The following is a 16,942-nucleotide window of genomic DNA, read 5'->3' on the forward strand; positions in this document are numbered from 1 at the left end:
AAAGCAGGACCAATCCCCAATTTTCACCCCAGATCCCAAAATGGCCCCCTCAAGGATTGAACTCACAACCCTGGGTTTAGCAGGCCAATGCTCAAACCACTGAGCTATCCCTCCCACGCCCCCCAAGGCTGCAAACTGCTGAGTATTAAGGTCTTGGGTCTCTAAAGAACCCAGAATACCATCTTCAAAGAGGATAAGACATGCTGTAAAAGTTAAGTAACTGCAAAGAAACTAGAGAACTTCTCTCCCTGTATATAGATCATGAAACTCTTGGCATGCTATAGGCACTGTACGTACAGCCCATCTTAACACACTTCCTTCTCTGACCAACTTTTGCCCTCTTCTCCAATTGACTGACCATTAGGGCCACAGTTTAGCACAGCATAAGCCAGGCAGCAAGTAGCAAGGGCAGAAGATACAACGTTGAGATTATCAAATGTAACATAATGGTTTTAAAAATGGAGAGTTCTAAAAACTGAGCATGAAACAATTTTGCTAAGGATCTAGGAAACTTATCAAGGCCTGACAGGAGCGCTTCTCGTTACTCAGTTGTGCCAATTCCACCTAGTGAATGGGTGGTTGGGTCACCCTCATCTTACGGGTATAACCTTTATCTTTCACAAAAAGAAAAGGAGTACTTGTGGCACCTTAGAGACTAACCAATTAATAGTCTCTAAGGTGCCACAAGTACTCCTTTTCTTTTTGCAAATACAGACTAACATGGCTGCTACTCTGAAACCTTTATCTTTCAGTGCACTCAAGAGAAAGATTGTGTCAGGACACACGACTGCAGAACACTGGCCTGATGTCACAGATTTTTAAATCCTACAGTTTGTGGCACCTAGCTAATCACTGGTATGCTGTGAGTGCAATTTGTGCTCCAATTCCTGAAGCACTTGCTATCCTGAGTACTCCATTCCCCCATCCCCACTCAGTCATGTTTAGCACTCTGGAGAGTGCTAAACATAACTAGCTCTTTGGGATAGGGCCTGCAGTCAAAATAGCTGAAAGAGTTCCCTGCACAGTCAGGTCCCCATAAGCAGTGTAAGGTACCTGTAAAAAACAAAAACAAACTTCATCTTTAGTTGGTGAGTGGAAGTGGAAGGACTTTGAACTTGAAGTTATATCATGAGAGGAGGAGTAGGTAGAAGGCAAGGTGTGTTGGTTGCGGGGGACACAATAAAAATCATCTTACCAGAAAATAAATATTTGAATATGGTTAGAACAAAGTATTTTCATAAAACTTCCAATACAAGATGACCCCAGTCTGAAATGCCCTCAGTTTCATGCAACTCCCGCTGAAGTCATTTGGAGCTGCCTGTATTATGCAAAGGCAGAATCTGGCCCTTCATATTTAGGTACTGGGGGGGTTGCATTTCATGAACTATGGGCCAAATCCTGAAGTCTTTTCTTAAATTGAGCAATTCCCTTGAATCAGTGGAAGATTTGACTGAGTGAGGACAGAGTTAAGGCAACGGGATTTGCTGCAATACCTGGGGCAGTCACAGATGATGCAAAGATTGGCCAATTAGAAGGCACAATGAGTAAATGTACTAGACTTCCAATTCTGGAAACCTGAGACCAGATTCTGGGTTTGGACATGAATATGGATCACGGTGGTCTGAGTGGTCCACATCACGAAGACACACATTTGGCACAATTGGCAATCTGTCCAAATGAGAGACAGGGCTGAAATATCAAGGTTATTGCAGATCAGAACTGAGGTGTAGATAAGGAAAATTGAACCAAGGCTGAAACACTCCAACTGGCTCAAGCCAAAGCTATTCTCCTTCAGAAGCACAAATTCACAAGAGAAAAAAAAGAAAGGATGAAGTCTTTAAGATCATACAACACTTTAGATAATGTTGAGACAGTTACATTGTGTTTCTCTTTGCAGTATTTGCTTTTTTAATAAAATCAGGCTTTTTCCGAGTGAAAACTGCCTTGTATAATAATATCATCTTACTTGAACTGCGGTTATGCTTATCCTGCTTGATCTCTTCATACAGTTTGGATCTCTTACTCCATGATTTCTCTGCACCTTTTGCTGAATGAATACTGTATGTTTAATCTGAATTTTCCCCCCTCCCACTTACATTATGACCCATGCATTGGTTTTGGGGAGGGGCCACCTTATGGGGCAACAGCTATCTTCTATGATTTGAAGTTTATAATAAAAAAATGGAAGGGTCTGATTAGTGTAAACTAAGAATCTCCGGCTTGGCTCAGCTTTCATAAATTTAACTTTTTGTGTGGCTCAAACAAATTAGACGCTTAAATTAAAAAAAACCAAACAAAACAAAAAAAGCACACCACAGCCAAGCCAAGTTGCTGCACAAAAAATACACACTATCTAGCAATCACAGGCCAGTCAAGACAAACATTACTGGATGGCCAGAGCCAGTGGATTATGCTGAAAGAAATGCATTTTATCTTTCCTTTTAAATTACAAAAGATTATCATTTTACTCAGCAATGACCCTTATTAAATTGCAAACTCTGTACATCAGAATTAAATATGTTCTATCTACTCAAAATGAAGTATATTATTTATCACTAATATTTAATGACAAAAAACTGATAACTTTCACAGATTATACCACTGATTTCCTCTAGTCATGCATCATTGGTTCTGTTGGTCATTAGCATCATCACAGTGCATAAACTCTGGCTTATGCAGCAAGTTTGATAACAGAGCTAGAAGACTGTATCTACTATTTTTCAGATTGTTCAGACTGACTAGTTTACATAGGTGAGAGAGTGAGTCTATCTATTATACTCCCTAAAAACCCTAGTTAATAAATTTCTATTTCCAATAATTTGCTTAAGCATGGCAAGAATTTATAAGCAAATGTAAAGCATCAAAAAAAAAAAAAAAAAAAAAAAAAAGCCCTCAGTAAGCCACTTAAACCGGCCAAGCACCCTTTTCTGGGAAGTGTGTATTCAAGCAAATCTTTAAAATAAATAGGATATCGAGTCTCCTCCAATTTGATTTTTAAATAGTAGAAATATGTTGAACTGGCTTAATATTTTTAAGTTTACTTCACAGGTACTATATTGCATTTCAGCTTGTTAAAAAAAAATTTAAGCACGGTAGATACTGTTTTTTCAGCAGTGAAAACAGAACAGATATACAAGTGTGACGTAATAGGGCACAATTCAGACCAATGGGGGGACTGAGTCACCCCTGCCCTGCAACCTTGGGTGCCTTGCAATGACTTGCTCTAGTAGCTCCCACGTGGACTACCCACAAACAGCCTTCCAGCATGCCAGCCACACCCTGAGTGTCTGTACTGCAGCCTGCCAGTTACACCCTGGCTCTCACTAGCCTTAGTTACACTGCAGGATGACCCCAACATACTCCCCATCCCAAATCTTCCGCCAGAAATGTCTGTCCTGTACTGCCCAGCCCTCTCCTGGACAGTAGAAATATTTTAAGTCTGTTATTCCTCTAAGGGAATAATATGCCATTTTATTACCTTAAATAGAATTACCCAGACACTTCAACTTAAACTCACTGGATTAGAAACAATAAAAAAAAGTTGGTTTACTACAAAAAGATTTTGAGTACTAGTAATGAGACATAAAAGTAAAAAATTATAAAAAAGAGAGAGAGATAGGACACTTACTAATACCTACTTAAACTATCTTAGTTGCAAAGCAAACTTTCTCACCACATGCTCCAGCAGATTAGTGACCAAACTTTCAGGTCAGGATCCTCCCGCCCCCAAATCCAACGGCCGTTTTCCTTTGTCTTCTTTGGTGCAATACCAGAGACAGACAGGGAAAGAGAGGGAGTGCGTTGGTGTGTTTGCCCCTGCTTTTTAGTTCCAATCCCCCTCTTAAAAAAAAACATATCCAGCTGAGAACCAAGAGACAGTCTACAAGCAAGTATGTTCCCTGCTGTTTTTTTCACCTCTTTGAGCTTTCTTTTTTCCCCCCATCCTGCTTGATGACTCCGTTTACTGCTTAAATGCAAATTAAGCAGAGCACACATTCCTTTGTTTAGGACAGACCCATCTGCCAACTTCTGCTTGGGCAGGGCTTTGGAACGTGTCATCATCATCATACATGGGAATCTCATAACTTCACAGTCAGTGTCGCCACACATTTTATCAGGACAATGTTGACCACCAAATTATGAATTTTCAAATGATATACCTTGTACAGAGATTATTACAATAGTGTGTAGGGTGTGAATACAGGGGTGGATTCCATCACAACAAGTTACAACACCAAGTGAATTGTATTGAGGCGAATGTCTGAATCTCAACAAGATCCTGTTACTAAACATGAAAGATTTAAAAAACCAAAAATCAGTCCTGTGAAGGAAGATAACTGTTTTTTACAACAGATGCTCAAAAAAAAACAACAAACAAACAAAAAAACAAACACACAAATGTATTACCTACAGTACAATTATAAATTACCTGTACTAACCATAACTGGGCTGCATGCTTTTAACACATCCTTTGTTCAAAGCATTCTGAATAGCAAGTAATGATTTGTTAGAAAATACACAGTTCACTTTTAAAATGTTTAAACAAAACATCTGAGTACACTGTCAATGTTAATGAACAGGAGCATAGTTTATGACTGACAAATGAGATTTACCATGGACAATTTCAGAGAGCCTTATCCTGCCCCCATTTAAATCAATAGGGAGTTTTGCTTCAGTGGGAGCAGGACTGGGCTTCTGTCACAAGTATTTGGTTTTAGAAAAAGTAATTATGTTAATATGACAAAACTTACTGGGCCATTGCTGACATAACGCCAATGAAGTCAGAGTTCCACGAAGAGACATACAGACCACGGTATACAGACCAAGTACTTTTTTATAATTTGTATTTTGTACTTGCATCACGGCTGCTGGCCAAATTCTGCTCTCACTTAAATCAGAATAGTGTAAGTGATTTAAATGGCGATCCTTTGGGCTTACGCCATTGTAACTGGGAACAGAATCCAGCCCTGTCTCTATATATCCCATGCACTGAAATGCACCTACTTACGAAGTTCACCCACTCTGTTAAAAATCTATTATATACTGACAAAGAGTTTGCATTACATTGTCTTAAGGTGAAAGAAAAGAAGCCCTCTCTTTTGGAAGAAGCAGAGTTATGGAAGTAGAACGTACCAATGCTAATGTAACAGCTGCTACTACATTATGTGATTTATCTGGCTCAAGATGAACTCAAGCTTGTGTCAAATTTCAGTCCCACTGTCCAGGATATTAGAAACAGTTGTCATCAGAAAAGAAACTATAGCAATCTGACAAGCTAGCACCACACCCTGCACAGAGGTAACAGATCTCCCAGATGGCCCAATCCCGAGTAGAGGACACGTGCAGGGATACAAGGTACAGTACACTAGCACAGATACTCCCAAACACTGTTCCTCCTGCAAACACAGCTTGCTTAGAGCCGGTCAATTTACAAAACAATAAAACAGAAGTTTTGATACACAAATGTAGTGAACAACAACAAGGAGTCCGGTGGCACCTTAAAGGCCAACAGATTTATTTGGGCATCAGCTTTTGGGGTAAAACCCACTTCGTCAGATGCACGGAGTGAAAATTACAGATGCAGGCATTATTATACTGACACATGAAGAGAAGGGAGTTACCTCGTAAGCGGAGAACCAGTGTTGACACGGCCAATACAATCAGGGTTGATGTAGTTCACTCCCAGCAATTGAGGAGGTGGTGTCAATTCCAAGTTGCTTTTGTAGTGAGCCAGCCACAGACTACCACGGCTACCCCCTGATACTTGACAAAATGTAGTGAAGAATATTTTCACCATTTTCTCCACCCACCAGTTTGGTCTTGACAAGTGATTCACCAACTTAGCAAGCTTACTGGCCATGCCACTGCCGCACATCTGTTTCACCCTACCTTGCTCTAGGCTAAATCACTGTAGAAACAGCTATTGTTGAGCCTTCCTCTATGGTGCACATGGTGCCCAGAGTCTCCCTGCACAGCTATCCCCCATCACACATAGCTTAACCACAGCATGTAAACTGCTTTTAAGAGGACTTCTGCACCAGAGGAAGGGTAGCATTTAGACCACTGACTTCAGTGGGACTTCTTCCTGAGTACAGAGTGTGGGAATGGAGTCCTAAAAAACAAAATGAGTTGATTCTACAGCTAACAAAAGTTCATCTTACTGTCAAAGAAGACAGAGTTCATGACTCACTATCAACTAGCTTATCATTGTAACAAAGAAGCCATTATTTTAAAAAACACCAAGGTGAAAATTTTAAGATTTTCAACTTCTTAATCCCAAACAGAGCCCTCTGAAAATAAGGTCTGCAACACCACAGCTGACAAAAGCCAGAAAAATCTCTTAATTGCAGGTTATATTTTCTATTAGAATATCATATTTTAAATTACAAAAAAAGTTATTTATTACTATGCCAGCAACATAGTAATAAGTAATTTTGAAGGTCTTCTCGCTTGCCTATTTAGGGTATGTCTACACTGCAATAAGACACCTGCAGCTGGCCTGTGCCAGCTGACTCGGGCTTACTATGCTTAGGCTAAGGAGCTTTTTAACTGCGGTGTAGACATTTGGGCTCAGACTGGAGCCCAGGCTCTAGGAACCTGCGAGGGGAGGAGGGGGCCCAGAGCTCAGGCCCAAGCTTGAACATCTTCATCACAATCAAACAGTCCCTTCCCCTGAACCTGAGTCAGTTAGCACATGCCAGTCATGGGGTTGTAAATGCGGCATAGACATATCCTTAGTTACCCTTTGGTAGTAGTAAAATAAGCGGTAAGCTTCCTAACGACAGTATTTAATTAATAAGATGCTTTTTTAAAAAAAGGTCTGTGGCTGCTTCCTAAAGATATATCAGTTAATTACTTAATTCTTCTTAATGAAATGATTAACATTCTTTCAACAAAGAAGGCAGAAATTTAATATTACACTGCAAGTTACATTGAAGAAGCAGTGACGTTAACACTGCTCCTCCTCTGTTCTGCTGCCTCCCCTCCCTTCATCAGTTTTATTTTCCATTTTACTCAGCCTCGTAATCAGAAAGGCACTCGAACATCTTGACACAAATATCTGCATCGCGGTTTTGTTGTTGTTGTGAAATCAAGTGCTACATTCCAGACATGCACAGCCTTGAGATCTAAAACAAAGAGGTAGCCCAGCACTATGGGTCAGCTTGAATCTTGCCTCCGATCTGAATGAGGTATTAATTGTGATGACCTTAAAAATAAATTTAAAAAGAGAAACAATGCTGTTATTCTGGAGTGAGTATTGAAGAACATGAATAACCTTTACAGCAAGTACTGGGTAAGGCTACACTGAACTTGTATAGAAATGAGGCATGTATTTTAAAAGATTGTGAGGGAAGGGTATTTTGGTCTCAGGATGGAATTTTCAAAAGCTTCTACAAAGAGATAGGTATCTCCTAAAAGAGTTAGACACCAAACACTGCAATTGAAAACCTATGGCTGGCCCATGCCAGTGACTTTGTCTAAGGGGCTGTGTAACTGCAAGATGGAAGGGTCCCAGAGCTTGGGCTGCAGACCAAGCCTGAACGTCTACACTGCAGCCCACGTCAGCTGGCACAGGCCAGCGGCAGATGTCTAATTGCTGTGTAGACATACCCTCTGGCGCTGTTGAAAACTGCACCTTTTCAACCAGATAACGTGAAGGCCCCCCAACATTTATTGCATTGGAAAGTAGGTCTGGTTTGGTTTGTTAAGAGGGAAAGGGATGCTGAACAGGTTGATTTTCATAATTATCTGAAGCTCTGACCATGTAACCAAACCTCCTCACCATTTTATCTTCCCTTATCGCAATCTTTTTAATAGAGACATGACATTCTACTTACTTTCATGCTCACTCTATTTCACTCCTAAAAACACTTTGCCATCATTGGCTCTGCGTTCTAAACCAGTAATACTGCATGTCCAATCACATAAAACTACAGAGGGTTTCCCAAGATGCCTTGGGAAGTATGACTGCTTTCGTTTACTGATGTGTTAATATGCTTAATCTACTAATTAATGAATAAATAGCTTGCATTACAAACCCGGGGGAGGAATACTGAGAAGAAAAGTAGAGAGCCCAAGGAAAGACATTTGACCCTAATTGCTAGCAACAACATGACAAAACTAATTGGGAAGCACAGCTCAAACCAAGACACAACATGAAAGGAAATGTCTGGATTCTAGGGGCGAAACTAATAAGTATGTTAGTGGCTCCAAATCAACTTGCCCAACTAGGCCACCTTTTGTTTGACTTTCTGTTTTAGCAGCAGAGAAGCCAACGCCACCAGAGCATGGACTATCCCCTCAACCCACTGCCCAGACAAGAATGTTTGCCAAAGGAAAGCATTCACTCCTCACCCATCACACACCACTTCCATGAGTTAGGATTTGAGCCAGCCCACATGAAGTTCCAGAGTTTTTGAACAGACTATTCTATTCTAGTCCACATTTCTTTCCCCTCCCTCTTCACAGGTCTTAATCCTCCCTCCCGTGACTCAGCTGCCAAGATCAAAGCACTTGCTCAGAGCCTGGGAGAGCAAGCAGTCTGCTGCTCAGACTGCCCGACCAATCCTTCGACCAGTCACCAAGGCATGAGAAAGCAAGACTCATGCTGCATCCTCCCTATAGGGAGGATAGCATTACCTTGGCAACACTTACAGCCCGACAAAGCCTTAAGGAGCTAAGGAGCGCAGGAGTTTCACCCAAACTCAACTTTCCCACATGCTGGCACAGAACACAGGCACGATTCTCCTTTTGTTTACACCAGCATTGCATGGACTTCAGTGGAGTTACTCCTGATTTACAGGCATGAGAGGGGACAATCAGGCATGTGTATTTAAATACACACAACACAAAATGGTTTCATATATTTTATAAAAAAACATTTTCTATCTGAAAAAAATCAATTAAACCAACAACAGTAATAACAGCATTTACTGCATTGCTGTGCTCTGAGCCATTTCGATCCTCTTCAAAGACAGAAGAAAGTAGACTTAAAAATTATGCATCCATCACCATCACACCTTGAACACTATGAAATATTATTCCATCGCATAAGATGTCTGTTTTAACAAAGTTTACATTTGAATTAACAGGCTAACTTATTGAGGAAATAGGCACTTGTAATAAACAACATAACAATGACAAGTACCGTATGGAAAGACTGATTAACAGTAAACAATACACTTGAGGATCATTTGAATAAAGTTTTCTATTCATTCATATTATTTTCTGAGACCATTCCCACCATACAGGGGACTGGGAAAGGCCTACAATTAGTTTTCCAAAGAGCATTCCCTGAAATATCGTAACACACCAGACGTAAGTAAATATTTCATGATATGGCTTCCATTTCAGTAGATCTGTCAAGATATTTACAGGGCTTGACAGTACTTCTATATTTAATTAAATTTTCACACTCACACTTTAATGTAATTTAAATAGATTATTAGTTGTCAGAATATAGAATAAATTTTGTTTACGATTTAGTTACTTTAAGTACTTACATTGAGGAAACTCATTTAACCCCATGACTGAGTAGCATTAAGTGTTGAGATGAGACTTCTAAAGAGCTTCTATTGCCCTTTGCACTCTTGCAATAATCTTAAATTACTACAACTTAATTGCAATTTCAAGGCACTAAAAAATTGAGATTTTTTTGAATAGCATAAGGAGGGGTTAGTGTGTGCACAGTGGGGGGGGAAATCACTTAGTTCTACTCAGGTACTAGGTTCTTTCTGAACAGTAGCTGGTTTTGTTCAGGCTTTTCTGTATTCTCAGTTGTTTATGGAACATTATCTTCATTTTCAGAACAGGACTGAATAAATAATTATCCAGCTTACTCTGAGTATATGCCACACACACACCCTGTTATACACAATACTGTGCACTTCAGGTATATAGGAGATTGGTGCCAGGAGACTAGAAAGACAAAACCCTAGAGTACACTTGTAGAGAAATCTGCAAGCTAATTTTTTCTGTGATTAGGTTGGTTTAAGAAAAGAGTAAGACAAAGAAAGGATGTTAAAGTACTCAAGACATTCCAATCAACGTGTCTGATCGTCTAAAAAATGAAGCAGCCCCTTAAATCTTTGAACACCAAAAAAATCTGAATTAATAAAAACAATAATGAAACTATAAAGTTTGTATAATTAAGTCTTTCCTGATTACTGTATTGTTTATTCCATTCTACTTCCTCCATACCGAATACCCAGCGACATCATCTTATTACCTATTGTAGCTGCAATTACCAACACAGTAATAGCTATGGGAATCAAGCTATATAGTAGTTTATGAGATCAGTAGACTGAGAGCAAGTGCTTTAGTTAAGGCAAAAGAGAAGAATTCTACAGACAGCCAATCTTGTTAATTTCCTACTGCAGTAAGACACATGAAAAGCATTCAGCTAACAAAACAATTCAAATCATGATTTAATTTCACTATGGCCAGGATCCAAATAGCTCTTAAGCATGTGTATAACTTTAAGCATGTGAAGGCAATAGGACCACTAGTGCTTAAGTTATGCACAAGCTTGAGGTTGAGTGCTTTGCTGGGTCAGAGTCTATGAGAATAACTGCCTTTACTGCAAATATGCTGCAAGAATCCAATGCAAAATGTCTACAAATTTGACCCACTCATTTAATGAGTGTCTTTGACTACTCATTTAATAAGTATTGTGACACATGTGGGAGATAGCAAGTTATATTCGTCTGAGACACTTGCAGTGCCTAGTCATAAATGGAATGAGCTGCAGTACAGACAGAGTGCAAGCCATAATTGAAGTTTTTCCATTTTTATTTTTTTTGTCACTACCTTAATACTGAAACCAGTCATTATTTCCTTCAGGTTTTTAAAAAATTTTTTTCCCCAAAAGAACCTCTCTCTTATGGAAGTGATTATGAGAAACAGACAGCAAAAATCTTTTGGGGGGTGGTTCTGATCTTTTCCTAAATGCACATATATATTTAAATACTGACAATGTGCAAAATATGTATTCACCCATTAGCTTGATTGCTTCTATAAGGGCCCAGTCCTGCTCCCACTGAAGTCTGATCCAAGTTTTGCTATTGGATTTTTACTTCTGTGCAAACTTGATAGGCCCTTACATGAAACTACAGTGCAACATGCATTTAGAAAGGTAAGAAAAGGCCTAAACACATGCAGTTCCTGTTCAAAGGAAACCAACTACCTGTTCAAATCTAGCTGCAGTTTTCTCCAACCCTTTCTCAGCTGTATAAAACATTTCAGCTCAGTCCCTTGAAGTTGCAATTAAACTGTAGTAATTTAAGATTATCATAAGAGCAAAGGGCAGCAGAAGCTCTTCATGAGACCTCTCACCACTTAATGCTAAGTCTTGGGGTTAAATGAGCTTCTTTAGTATAAGTACCTTAACCCAACTGAATCGTAAACAAAATTTATACTATTTTCTGACAGCATATGATCTATTTACATTTTATTAAAGCATCTCTGAGAAAATGTAGAAAGACAAAAGCACCATCACAAAATATAAATAACTGGACAGACTTGCTGAAATAACCATATTATAACTATACATTCTACATGAGTGCACATGTTCTATAATTTTACATATAACACACATCAGAAAAATATTTCATGAAGCAATTACATTGTTATCCAAGTCAAACGATCAATATAAATGGCCACAAGCTATAAGAATATTAAATACTTAACTGTATTCCATGAAAAAGCTTGCTGTTTACTACCAAACTTTCCCTTAATTTTTACAATAGCATGAAACAAAATGGATTTGAGAGGCTTACATGTTTACAGTATTCTCATAATAATGATGTTAGTGCAAATTTAAGCTCGGTTTAACAGCGATCTTCCCTAATAAAACAGCATTATGCCACATTTGAAACACGATAGTGTTGAATGTACAATTCTTCACTTAACTCTTTTTCCTTCTCTTACCAGTATAAAAACCAGCTGGGTTACTATTACTATTCCTGGTGGAACTGATTTAAGGAGAAAATGTTTATAGCTGTTAAAAAACATTACATATTACCCAAAATGGCTTTAATAGCATACATGTGTATGTTTAACATGCATACTTTAATTAGACAATAAAAAGTATATGCTATAAAAAACTACTGGCTTTGCAATAAGTTGTGCAGCATGGTGATGAAACCTTGGCTTATAAAAAAAAAGTATAAAAGCGCTTATTGTGTGTCTGTACTGCTAATTAAAGAAATACTTAAGTGACAGAGGTTTTTTTTACCATGCAATACATGTTTACTTGTTGTTTCCTGTGTACATTAACATAGCAGCTTTTTACTTAAGGATTTGAAAAATCTCTATTTCCATTGTTTTAGGATATTTTATAGCAAGAAACTAGGTGGTGAATAAGATTTGCAGCGTTTACACTGAAGTGTTTGAAGAGGAGTACAGAATCCTACAAAAGGTTTAAAGGAATATAAATAATCTAATTTGATTAGTTGATACTTCTGTTTTAACTTTGAGAAAATCATAATACTCTATGCTGACATTTGGTACTACTATTTTCTTTAAACAAAAGTATAGTAATTAAGTTTATATAAAGTAGACTCAAAGGGACATGACAAAAACATTTTTGTAAAAATCAGGACATGGCCAAAACATGAAACCTCATTGTTTGATGCTATATTTAGAAAATTACCTTTTTGTTTTCTAAATTCCAAGAACCGAGTGAAACCAAAAATAAGGCAAAAAATAACGAAATTGTTCTAGTCCACATCAGAACAACACCTTCGCACACGCACGCTTCACTTCCTGACAATTCAGAGATTCTAAAACTTCAGAGGTGAACTTAATAAAACTTTAAATTATTTTGCTAACATGATATTAGTGAACTTCTCTGCAATTCTAGGTAGCATAAATAAAATCAAACTGTAAATCAACTTAAAACTGAATACATCAGTCCCAAAGACTGATTAATTAACTCAATCTGCAAGTCAGAATTTGAAGAGGTAGAAAAACACTGAATTGAAATACTATAGATGTTTTTCTCAAAGTTATCTTTTGATTTCACAACAAAGATCAGCATTTGTAATGGTCCATTTCTGGATAAGTGAACATATAACCTTGCTGCCTGATCAAATAGTCCAGAGCTTTCAGTGAGGCAGCTCCTGACAACAGCCCAGCAGCAGATTTGTTTGATCTCTACTGCCTTCCTTAATCTGGGTTGTCAAGGTTCACTTGTTGGAGGCTGTTTACTTTACTTTTTTCAAAAAAGCAATTTTTTTTTCTCTCTCTCTCTCATACAATGACTAATCCAAAGACTAAGGGGAAAGAATGCTGCCAATGCAAGATGTTAAAGCTACAATAGCTAAAATCTCATTCCAAAAAGGTGACACCTTTTGAATGGTGACTAGTGGAGATTCGTCTCCCACCCATCACCCCCATTTCATTCTCTATAATTGTGCAATAGTTCAAATAAAATTTGGGGCAGGGAGGGGGATTTAGAACAGAGAACTTGAAACCAAAAGTCCAAGTCTCCCCTCCTTCCCTTGATCCCCTCAATCTGGTTTCAAAGATGCATAATACACTTCTTCCTTGAAATCCACTTTGTTCTTGTAGAACTCAAAATATTTGAAAACCTCTCATGCTTAACACTGAAGAAAAACACAGGATTTGCCTTCTCAATCAGATAAACTGTAAAATACTATTAAGTACTTCAAACATCAACTTCTGTCCCCCAACAAAATTAAACCAAAGACAACTACTACCTTAAGGAGTACCAGAAATACATTTCTTGAAAGACATACTTACAAGTAACTAGCTGCCTAGTTAAGAGAATGTAATTAGCTACACTGATGTTTTATAAGTCAGATAACCAAAGCAAATGCATAAGAACAGAGAAAGCTAAATTTAAAGCAAGTGTGATTTACATATTTTTTTAAAAATATAATTATTCAATACTCAAGGATTCAGAATCATCTACTGTACAGACACACTGTGCAAATACTGTACACATTACTCATTCACAGAACAGTTACTAAAAGTGAAACCCTTAGCTTCTGATAGGATAGGATAGATCAAGCCAGAACTCTCTATAGAAGTAGAATTCAGAAGCTCTTGTAGCCATTAAATGAAATGCTTGGTAGGAGCATGATGTCTGAAGAGTTGACACTGACAGTCATATTGTTTTTAAAAAGTGCCATTTTAGGAGTTTTTTGGTTCACTAAAAGCAAAATTTTAAGACCAATGCCTAGAATGAAGGCAGGCTAAAATCAATACACTTTGTAATCAGCCCAGCAATGGTATTTAAACACAATGAGTTGGAAATAATTAATAGTTATAAAGTGGGATGGGGGAGGGAAAGGAAGCATGTCACTGTATTTTACAGCAACACTTATACTGTTAGCTCAACTCTGATCCCATGTTTTCTTGTTTAAAAAAAAAAAAGACAACTCCATGTTTAATACAACCTGCAGCATGTACTTTCCCCCCTTCGGTTTCACTGACCTGAAAAACTTTTCAGCCTGTAGCTTTTGTAAGCTGATCTGTACCTTTTAGGATAGATGTTCCCTGGTTTCTCTTTATTTGGGAGTTTGCTTTTGGAGTGGGGAAGTGTGTGTGGCGGGGTGGGGTGGGGGTGTCCTTTATATCCTTATATGTAAAAGCCTCCGCCGACTTTCCTATACTTACCGGGAGATAGCAGTGAGAAAGGCTCTGAGCGAATGATCGCCAGTACACAGCTCCTCAGCAAAGGGTGGTGCTGCTCCGGCAGGCAAAACTTTGGGCTCTACGGTCGAGAAGAAACCAGGGGTTCTTTCAACAAGTCTCCAGAAGGCAGGTTTGGTAAGGGGGAGGGGAAGGGGGAAGAGATGTGCTGTGTTTGGGGTGCGGGGGGGCGGGGGGAGAGACGAGGAGCCTTGACACACTTGCAAGAAACGGGATCAGGAACTAGATCTAAGGACTTCGCGGTAGTAACAGGATCTAAAAATCTCCCTTCACCACCATTCAACGGGGATCTGCGCTTGCAAGAGTTGCGCCACGGGGCAAGTGGCAGGGTTGGGTCTAGAGCTGCAAATGTTTATTCAAACACTTCATCTCCGAAAAGGGGGGTGGGGGGTGGGCAGGCTGGCGACGATGCTGTGTGTGTGCGTGTGTTACACTGGCGGGGGTACACGGCAATTCCGGCGCAGAGTCCTCTGGGCTGAGTGCTCGGGAAGCGGCAACAGGTGGCCCTGGATGCGGAGGGGCGAGAGGCAGGACTTGCTCTCTCATTAGCCGGGGGGGGGAGGGAGTAGCAGGGGTAGCGAGGGAGATCACGGTCCCCGCTGCGCCAGCTTCTCCGCACCCTGCCTGCAACTGCGCCGCCCGGGCGCCCCTCCAGCCAGAGCCCCCCAGCTCCCCCACCGCGGGGCAGGGATCGTGCCCGCCGCCTGGCGGGGAAGAGCCGAGCCCGATCCCGGGGACGCTCAGCGCCGCGGCCAGCCCCCGGCGTGCGCGCGGGCTGGGGGGTGTTGGGGAGAACCGAGCGGGACCCCCTTCGCGCCCCCCCGCCCCCACGTCTGGCTGGGTCCCCAGGGGAGCCCGCGCGCTGCTCCCCGGGGCGCCACTCCGCGGGAGCGCACCGCCGGCGCGAGCGGCAGGCGAGCCCAGCCCAGCCCCTGCGTGCGCGGAGGGGCGTGTGCGCCCAGGGCCCGTGCGCTGAAGTAGTTCACGGGGCGGGGGGAAGATGATGGATTAAAAGTTTCCAAAAAGTCAGAGCAGAAAGGGGTGGGGGGGGAAGTTGGTCTCCCTCCCCCCCCCCCCCCCCCCGCTCCCTCCAGCGCCAAGGGAGCGGCGTGTCCTCCCCGCGCACCAGCTCCCTTCTCTGCCCCCGTCCCCTGCTGGCCGCGCTCCCCCCAGCGGAGCCCCCTCCAACTTGCACCGGCGCTGCGAGGGGGGAAGGGGGGGGGTGGCTGGTGGGGCTGCTCCAGCGGCCAGCCCCAGAGGTGAAGGAGCCGCCGCCTCTCCCACTGCATCGGCTCTGATTTATGCACACAGACCGGCGGCCAGCGCGCATCCCCCGCCAGCAGGCAGGGGGAGGGGGGCACGTGGAGGGGGAGGGAGAGAGGGCGGGATGGTGGAAGGAGTTAGGGGGCTGGGGTGGGGGAGGCAGGGAGAAAAGTGAAACAAACAAGAAGGCGCCTCAAAAGTGGAGGGGGAAAGCCGAAAAGCCAAACTCACCCGCTGGAGACGGCCTGTCGGTGCCCACTACGGGCTCCCCCCAGCGCGGGTGAGTCTGCCTGCCCGTCCCTCCCTGCACTCTAGCCGGGCAAGCCCCATGCGCCGAGCCTGGGCAGCAGGCACAGCGTGCAACAGCCGCACAATCAATAACAATAGAGCCCTCCGCTCGGGACTAGCTTCCCGGGGAGCCCAGCGCCTGGCAGGGCCGGCCCGGCTCGCGGCTCCCAGCCCCCCGCCGCTCCCGGGCTCGGCTCCAGGCGCCTTGCGCGGCCACTCTGGAGTTTAGCGACAGGGAGGAAGAAGAAGGAAGCAAAGCGGGGGGTGGGGGGGGGCGGGAGAAAGAACACCCCCGCGGAGGGAGATGTTGTTATTTTTTGCTGTTATGAGTCTCTGACGTCACATCCACCTGCTGGGTAAACAACAAGGCTCGGTGCAAAGAAAAAAACACACACACGCGCGCACACACACGCACGCGGGGAGCGCCCGCAGTTGCCAAAGAGGGAGAGGAGCCGGGGGGCGCAGCGCAGCGCAGCCAGGAGAGAGGGGGGAGAACCGGGGCACAGGGCTTTGGCGGGGGGGTGCAGGGCAGAGCCGCTCGGCTAAAGGGGGGAGACGGGGAAACAACCGAGCTGGGGCCAAGGGGGGGGCTAGCGAGCGGGGCGAGACAACTGTTGGCCGGGGCTCGTTCCCGTCCCGAGGCGAGGAGAGCCGGTGCGGGCCGGGGAGAGACCGTCTGGAGCCAGCGCCGGGCAGCGAGCGTGCGAGCGCT

The 16,942-nt window shown here is 42.3% G+C and overlaps 1 protein-coding gene across 9 annotated transcripts in view; it reads right to left on the minus strand.

Moving 5' to 3' along the window:
- Positions 1–16,286, minus strand: part of FOXP1 (forkhead box P1) — a 494,830-nt gene extending 478,544 nt beyond the window's left edge. For 6 of the 9 annotated variants that reach the window (XM_074957483.1, XM_074957481.1, XM_074957480.1 and 3 more), the window contains exons 1-2: positions 16,174–16,281; positions 14,644–14,740 (exon numbers count right to left, since the gene is read on the minus strand). The gene's annotated coding sequence lies outside the window, so the exon portion shown is untranslated. Of the gene's footprint in view, positions 1–14,643; positions 14,741–16,173 lie in introns of all 9 variants that reach the window. The other 3 variants (XM_074957494.1, XM_074957490.1, XM_074957489.1) reach the window with 3 other exon arrangements.
- Positions 16,287–16,942: the final 656 nt, after the last annotated feature.

Source organism: Natator depressus, chromosome 7, assembly GCF_965152275.1.
Source record: "Natator depressus isolate rNatDep1 chromosome 7, rNatDep2.hap1, whole genome shotgun sequence".
Classification (NCBI taxonomy): Eukaryota; Metazoa; Chordata; order Testudines; family Cheloniidae; genus Natator; species Natator depressus.